The following is an 8,587-nucleotide window of genomic DNA, read 5'->3' on the forward strand; positions in this document are numbered from 1 at the left end:
TTACGAAGTCTCAAACTTAGAGTAGTCCACTCACCGCCAGGTTTCGAGCTCACAACCACATTATGTCTCTAGAGTGTTACCACCACTTGATTCTTTTGTAATTTTCTCTAATCCAACGTACCAAAGTTAGAACTTTTTAGCCCATAACAAAATAGAACTTTTAAAAAGAATATGTTTAAAAGACGATTTTTTCTTCTTCCCACCTCACTAATTTCTCATTTTTCTTCTATAAATAAAGAAGAGGGATCCCCTCTTTTGGGCTATAGCTAGTGTGATAATAAAAGTGTGGTGGGATCCTTCCTCATAAATAAATATAACTGAAATTTTTTATTGATAAAAAGGGACTACAAGTAACTAGATGGAAGCCTAGCTACATGATGATCTCCAAAATTATAAATTATATTTTTTGCAAGGATTTTTTGCAGCTCCAGTATCAGACGACGTCAAAGTGCAAATTCATTTGAATGATTCTCTTCCACCTTCTGTTGACAAGGTACTCTTCCCTAACATGTTCATGCTTGCTCCAGCAATCCGACAAATGGCTGCAGATGTGGCGGGGATAGCCAGTGCAGGGTTTGGAGAACTAACTCATCCACATGAAGTACTAGTTAAATTTCATTGCTTTCAAATTCAGTATTGTTGTATGAGTAAAATCCAAGCATGTGCATCACACATGTGTCCTTACTAGTAGATATAAAGAAAAGAGGCATTTTTGGTAGGAGACTCCCTAAATTACTTAGTTGTCCTCATTTTTTACATATTTACAGAAATATCATTGGTTTAAAAATAAATCAAATTTTTTAAAAACTTAATATCTTTCAAAATATACACCGAATTTTTATAAAATTTATATATTTAAAAAGCTCTTTCAATTATCTACGTAATGAGTACAAATAAGAATAGTAAATTTTTGTTTTACGCAAAAAAAGTTCATTACGATTAAATTTAGTATTGTTGAATCAATAAAATTCAAGCATGTGCATCGCACATGTGTTTTTACTAGTATAATAGAGTGGATAGAGGTTTAAGAAATTTCAGAACAAAGTCAAAGACTAGTTGTGTACAATTACACCTGGAGAGGCAAGGAAAACACTCTAGGGAATTGCCGGAAAAAAAAGAGATTAATGTGTAAAACAAAAAAGAATGAGTGATTAAAAAAAAATCACAATACAAACCGTAATTGTAGGGAAAGTAATTATTTGTTTTCTCTACATCAAATATGTTAACTGGAAAATATGATATAGTTATACAACGAATACGTAACTAATGAACTTCGTTAAACGAAGTGACTATCTACATAATAAATCATTTTTCATAATGATGGACTTCATTGCTTCGTCGCATATAGTATGATTACTCATAATATATTCCAGATGACTCTAATTTTATTAATGTACTAAATGTATGCTTTTTCCCATATCTGGTAGATCGGGATGTATGACAGAGTTCAACACGAAGCAGTGTGAACCTAAACATGCATGGAAGCCACATTATGTCTTGCGAAGTCTCGAACTTAGAGTAGTCCCCTCACCGCCAGGTTTCCAGCTCAAAGAAACATTACGTCTCAAAGTCGCCAAAAACTGATATGTTTAAGGTTTCAGAGAATACTCTAATTGAATCTTACCTATGGATCGATGGATTCATTGTTCTTGCGAAGTCTAAAACTTAGAGGAGTCCACTCACCGCCAGGTTTCGAGCTCAAAGCCACATTATGTCTCGAAGTTTCCAAAAATTGATATGTTTAAGGTTTCAGAGAATACTCTAATTGAATCTTAGTATCTTACCTATGGATCGATGGATTCATTGTTCTTGCGAAGTCTCAAACTTAGAGTAGTCCACTCACCGCCAGGATTCGAGCTCAAAGCCACATTATGTCTCAAAGTCGCAAAAAACTGATATGTTTAAGGTTTCAGAGAATAATCTAATTGAATCATACCTATGGATCGATGGATTCATTATTCTTGTGAAGTCTCAAACTTAGAGTAGTCCACTCACTCACCGCCCGGTTTCGAGCTCAGAGCCACATTATTCCTCAAAGTCGCAAAAAACTGATATGTTTAAGGTTTCAGAGAATACTCTAATTGAATGTTACCTATAGATCGATGGATTCATTGTTCTTACGAAGTCTCAAACTTAGAGTAGTCCACTCACCGCCAGGTTTCGAGCTCACAACCACATTATGTCTCTAGAGTGTTACCACCACTTGATTCTTTTGTAATTTTCTCTAATCCAACGTACCAAAGTTAGAACTTTTTAGCCCATAACAAAATAGAACTTTTAAAAAGAATATGTTTAAAAGACGATTTTTTCTTCTTCCCACCTCACTAATTTCTCATTTTTCTTCTATAAATAAAGAAGAGGGATCCCCTCTTTTGGGCTATAGCTAGTGTGATAATAAAAGTGTGGTGGGATCCTTCCTCATAAATAAATATAACTGAAATTTTTTATTGATAAAAAGGGACTACAAGTAACTAGATGGAAGCCTAGCTACATGATGATCTCCAAAATTATAAATTATATTTTTTGCAAGGATTTTTTGCAGCTCCAGTATCAGACGACGTCAAAGTGCAAATTCATTTGAATGATTCTCTTCCACCTTCTGTTGACAAGGTACTCTTCCCTAACATGTTCATGCTTGCTCCAGCAATCCGACAAATGGCTGCAGATGTGGCGGGGATAGCCAGTGCAGGGTTTGGAGAACTAACTCATCCACATGAAGTACTAGTTAAATTTCATTGCTTTCAAATTCAGTATTGTTGTATGAGTAAAATCCAAGCATGTGCATCACACATGTGTCCTTACTAGTAGATATAAAGAAAAGAGGCATTTTTGGTAGGAGACTCCCTAAATTACTTAGTTGTCCTCATTTTTTACATATTTACAGAAATATCATTGGTTTAAAAATAAATCAAATTTTTTAAAAACTTAATATCTTTCAAAATATACACCGAATTTTTATAAAATTTATATATTTAAAAAGCTCTTTCAATTATCTACGTAATGAGTACAAATAAGAATAGTAAATTTTTGTTTTACGCAAAAAAAGTTCATTACGATTAAATTTAGTATTGTTGAATCAATAAAATTCAAGCATGTGCATCGCACATGTGTTTTTACTAGTATAATAGAGTGGATAGAGGTTTAAGAAATTTCAGAACAAAGTCAAAGACTAGTTGTGTACAATTACACCTGGAGAGGCAAGGAAAACACTCTAGGGAATTGCCGGAAAGAAAAGAGATTAATGTGTAAAACAAAAAAGAATGAGTGATTAAAAAAAAATCACAATACAAACCATAATTGTAGGGAAAGTAATTATTTGTTTTCTCTACATCAAATATGTTAACTGGAAAATATGATATAGTTATACAACGAATACGTAACTAATGAACTTCGTTAAACGAAGTGACTATCTACATAATAAATCATTTTTCATAATGATGGACTTCATTGCTTCGTCGCATATAGTATGATTACTCATAATATATTCCAGATGACTCTAATTTTATTAATGTACTAAATGTATGCTTTTTCCCATATCTGGTAGATCGGGATGTATGACAGAGTTCAACACGAAGCAGTGTGAACCTAAACATGCATGGAAGCCACATTATGTCTTGCGAAGTCTCGAACTTAGAGTAGTCCCCTCACCGCCAGGTTTCCAGCTCAAAGAAACATTACGTCTCAAAGTCGCCAAAAACTGATATGTTTAAGGTTTCAGAGAATACTCTAATTGAATCTTACCTATGGATCGATGGATTCATTGTTCTTGCGAAGTCTAAAACTTAGAGGAGTCCACTCACCGCCAGGTTTCGAGCTCAAAGCCACATTATGTCTCGAAGTTTCTAAAAATTGATATGTTTAAGGTTTCAGAGAATACTCTAATTGAATCTTAGTATCTTACCTATGGATCGATGGATTCATTGTTCTTGCGAAGTCTCAAACTTAGAGTAGTCCACTCACCGCCAGGATTCGAGCTCAAAGCCACATTATGTCTCAAAGTCGCAAAAAACTGATATGTTTAAGGTTTCAGAGAATAATCTAATTGAATCATACCTATGGATCGATGGATTCATTATTCTTGTGAAGTCTCAAACTTAGAGTAGTCCACTCACTCACCGCCCGGTTTCGAGCTCGGAGCCACATTATTCCTCAAAGTCGCAAAAAACTGATATGTTTAAGGTTTCAGAGAATACTCTAATTGAATGTTACCTATAGATCGATGGATTCATTGTTCTTGCGAAGTCTCAAACTTAGAGTAGTCCACTCACCGCCAGGTTTCGAGCTCACAACCACATTATGTCTCTAGAGTGTTACCACCACTTGATTCTTTTGTAATTTTCTCTAATCCAACGTACCAAAGTTAGAACTTTTTAGCCCATAACAAAATAGAACTTTTAAAAAGAATTTGTTTAAAAGACGATTTTTTCTTCTTCCCACCTCACTAATTTCTCATTTTTCTTCTATAAATAAAGAGGAGGGATCCCCTCTTTTGGGCTATAGCTAGTGTGATAATAAAAGTGTGAAGGGATCCTTCCTCATAAATATAACTGAAATTTTTTATTGATAAAAAGGGACTACAAGTAACTAGATGGAAGCCTATGGATCGATCGATTCATTATTCTTGCAAAGTCTCAAATTTACAATAGTCCACTCATCACCAGGTTTCGAGCTCATAGCCACATTATGTCTTTAGAGTGTTACCACCAATTGGTTCTTTTGTAATTTTCTCTAATCCAACGTACCAAAGTTATGGCTGTACGTCATGCAGACCACTACTAAATCTAACGATGGGAAGGCTATTTGGTTTTGCTAAAAGTTGTGTTTTATTTTCAATCTGTATGCTTCTGTTTAAAGCAATCAGACTTTCTAGATTTAAATCCAACGGTTGTCTCATCAGCATGCGGATTGGGTTTTCCCCTCCCTAACAACCCGTCTAAATTTGGTCACAACCTTCTAGAAGATACCCACGTGTCTGCCCGGCGAACATACCGAAGATGTGTACCACGGTTTGCACAACAAAAAAATCCAAGGGTTGTTAGGGCAGCCCTGGAGGAGATTTGCAAGGGATGGGGCCAAAAATGGGGCCATCACTTTTTTTCTCTCACAATAAACTTGCGGTGCAGATCACGGTGTAACTTTTCGGTACACCTAACATTTTGGATACTTTTTTGTTGGACCACCCCAACGTGTCATCTCACCAGTTTTTCCCCCCCCCCCAACCAAAATTTTCAGCCAATTTCCAAAACCCGCCCAAATTTTACATATCACGATTCTCACCGAACTACACAATTTTTTTTCACAAACACATCTCACCAAACTCCCTCACCAAAAAAAGAAAAAAAAACCCTCTCACCAAACTCTCCCACCATGTCTGCAACTCCGAAGCTCTCAACTATCAATCTATGAAATAACCCATCTTCAGAAAACCCTTAACTATTGAAATAAACCATCTTTAGAAATCCCTTAACTCTCAAACCCTTCAGAAAATCCTAAACTCTCAAACCCATCAGAAAACGCTAACAAACTTTTGATTTTTCTCTCTGGAGAACCAGGTCTAAGAACATCAGATACTGGAAGGTCAGATTGCTATCTCTTATTTATTTTTTTCCATTAATTGATTTCAGACGAGGGCTATTGATTTTGTGGTTTATTTTCAATTTCTGGTGTAGGTATTGCTATCCAATGGAGTTTAGGTCTAACAACAACAGATCTGTTAATATTGGAGGGTAAGATTGCCATCTTTTAAACTGTTTTGAGGGCTATTGATTTTGTGGTGTTTTTTCAATTTATGGTGTAGGTATTGCTATCCTGTAGAGTTTAGGTCTAACAACAACAGATCTGTTAATTCTGGAGGGTAAGATTGCTATCTTTTAAATTTGGTTCCCTTAATTGATTTCAGACGAGGGCTATTGATTTTGTGGTTTTTTTCAATTTCTGGTGTAGGTATTGCGATCCTGTAGAGTTTAGGTCTAACAACAACAGATCTTTTAATACTGGAGGGCAAGATTGCAAAATTTTAATTTTATTTCCCTGAATTGATTTCAGACAAGGGGTATTGATTTTGTGGTTTATTTTCAACTTCTGGTGTAGGTATTGCGATCCTGTGGAGTCTAGGTCTAACAACAACAAATCTGTTAATACTGATTATTCTGTATGAGTATTAGGTTATTTTGAGAAGCAGCTTTCATATCTTGTTTAGTGGTATCATTTTGTTTGTCGTAATGATTATTTTCTTGATCTTTGTTAATACAGATTATTCTGCCTGAACATATTTTGTTTTAAGTTGATTTTCAGTTTTGTCAATTATGATGAATTTATTTTTTGAAGTATGAGAGATTTGGAGTACTTTTGGTTTAATGCAGATGACGGCAGTCGCTTTTTGACAGATTATAGTGTGTGAGTGTAATTAGCCGAGATTTCCCGGAGGTAAACATTGTAAAGTTCAATTTGCTATTGTTCAACTGTTAGCTATGTTGTGTTTCAGTGAAGTTGTCGTTTGTTCTGATCATAGATGCTCGATTTTTGTTTGTTGTTTGTTTAGTAGTAGCCATGGAGGTACTGAAGGAAGCAACACAGGATATGAGACATGTTCCTCTTACAGATTTTGTAATGAGTTATACCCAGCCCTTGGGTAGCCTGGCGGGTTTCCTTTTTAATCTCTGGTAATTTAGTTACCTAGTAAATCTTGAAATATGTGTTTACATGATTCCTCCCAAAAGGCTACAACTTACCACCATAGAGTTCCGAAGTGGAGATGTATTGGTCGTTAGGTTTGTTGTAAATGAAGGAGATTGGTGCAACTAACCTGACAACCAATACGTTCTCCTCTCTATATAGGTTGGTGATTGAACTCTTATAATAATTAGTTTCACTTGTTATCATTTGTATCTTTTTTCTTGGTTGATACAGTTACTAACTACTATTCTTTTTGTGTTTTGTGAGGATTCACCGATGCAAGGTCAAAGGGCTGGAAAATTCCTACTGCGAATAAAGTTTAGAATTCATTTTAATCTCAGGTTTGTTTTCTTACCTATTCTAATCTCTTTTATGATTCCTGCCAAAAGATACAACTTATCACCATAGAGTTTGCCTGTAAATGAAGCTAATGGATGCAGCTAACCTAACCACCAGTACATTTTTCTCTCTGATTCCGTTGGTGAGTAAACTCTTGTGATTGATATCATTCTCTTTTTGTATCGAAGGAATCATTGATGGGAAGACTTTAAGCTGGAGATGTGCTCTTGTCGTAGTACCAGCTGAATTGCAGAACGAGATATGTTTTGTTGTTCCTGCAAGGCAGTTCAAGATCTGGAATAATTTCATACTAACATTCAATGATGATTTAATTGAAATGAATTTATTCCAAGTTCTTGAACAGGACTTGTGGGAGAGGTATATTTTTTCACAAAGCGTGATCACCTTATGAATCAAAGCAGTAACCTGACAAGTAGCCTTGTTAATTCCAGTTGGTGAGTTAACTCTTGATATATTTAGAGCTTATTACGATCTCCTTCCCTTGATGAAAATTTGGTTTACTAATAGTATTGTTCTTTTGGGTTTTCGGGGCTTTTCGAGGATTCATTGATGCAAACACCTGAAGCTGGGTCAATTAAGAATTTTTTTTGGCGGTTATGAGGTAATTTAGACCCTTATTCTAATTTTCCCAACTGGAAATGGTCATCTACTGACTTATTTCTGCACTTTTTTTTATAGGACATTGTTATTTGTATGACAGGTCTGCAGATAAACTCAAGAGGGACGGTGTTGGCTTTGCTAATGTGTACAAGGGAGTGAATCAACTTGTAACCAAGATCAAATTCTTGAAATAAGTTGATAGAGAAGGATTAGACATGTGGAGCTGCAGCAATACCTTGGCCTGTGCACAAGTGGGAAGATTATTATTTTTTTGGTTGTAGTTTTCAATAGCCTATAATGAGTGATGATACACTCTCCTCCATTGCTCCCGATAGGGGAATCCAACTGCCAAAAAATCGTTTTCGACATTTCTCAGCATTCTGATCGGGAGTGTTTACTAATTCCCTCTCAGTCAGGAATTTGGATCCGGAGCAATTGTATGTTTTTTCAGTAGCTTGGCATGTACACAATGGGGAAGGCTCATTTTTTTCAGTAGCTTGATTTTCTTTCATGACATTCTCTTTTAATAGTTTGAATCTTCGTTTGCTTTAAACCCACAGAGTTTTTTTCTCTTTGGAAGCGTAAAATATACGGTAAAATGTACGAATTGACTCTTCAATGGTACGCACGTACCATTCGGCACAAAGAGAAAATGACCTAAAAAAGCAGATGCAAAGAGTAAAACTAAAAATAATTTACATGTTTGTGCCTTTCTGTTTTATATGATAACGTACAAACTGGGGAAAGATGCAAGGTAACGCACAGTGAACTGATATGTCATTTCAGTTTAAACCCGCAAAGTTTCATTGATACTTGATAGGGACTTAAAGCAACTCGAAGACACTGCACTACACTAGCTTTGTCAGGTGGTAATAAAGTAGACACATACCTACGGGTACTATATCTACTTTTTTTTTTTTTGGCTGAAGCATATCTAATCGATTGTTATTTA

At 35.5% G+C, this 8,587-nt stretch overlaps 1 long non-coding RNA gene across 10 annotated transcripts; it reads left to right on the forward strand.

The window, feature by feature from the left end:
* Window positions 1–5,242: 5,242 nt before the first annotated feature.
* LOC113317941 lies at window positions 5,243–8,188 on the forward strand. 10 transcript variants are annotated; one of them, XR_003344141.1, is made up of 8 exons: window positions 5,243–5,577; window positions 5,670–5,854; window positions 5,944–6,201; window positions 6,363–6,426; window positions 6,542–7,016; window positions 7,203–7,469; window positions 7,576–7,636; window positions 7,714–8,188. It is a non-coding gene; the product is annotated as an uncharacterized LOC113317941 (long non-coding RNA). The 10 variants fall into 10 exon arrangements; XR_003344137.1 differs by having other exon boundaries at window positions 5,670–5,726; window positions 5,798–5,854; window positions 5,944–6,426; XR_003344135.1 differs by having other exon boundaries at window positions 5,944–6,426; window positions 6,545–7,016.
* The last annotated feature ends 399 nt before the right edge of the window (window positions 8,189–8,587 follow it).

Source organism: Papaver somniferum, chromosome 10, assembly GCF_003573695.1.
Source record: "Papaver somniferum cultivar HN1 chromosome 10, ASM357369v1, whole genome shotgun sequence".
NCBI classification, from domain to species: Eukaryota; Viridiplantae; Streptophyta; class Magnoliopsida; order Ranunculales; family Papaveraceae; genus Papaver; species Papaver somniferum.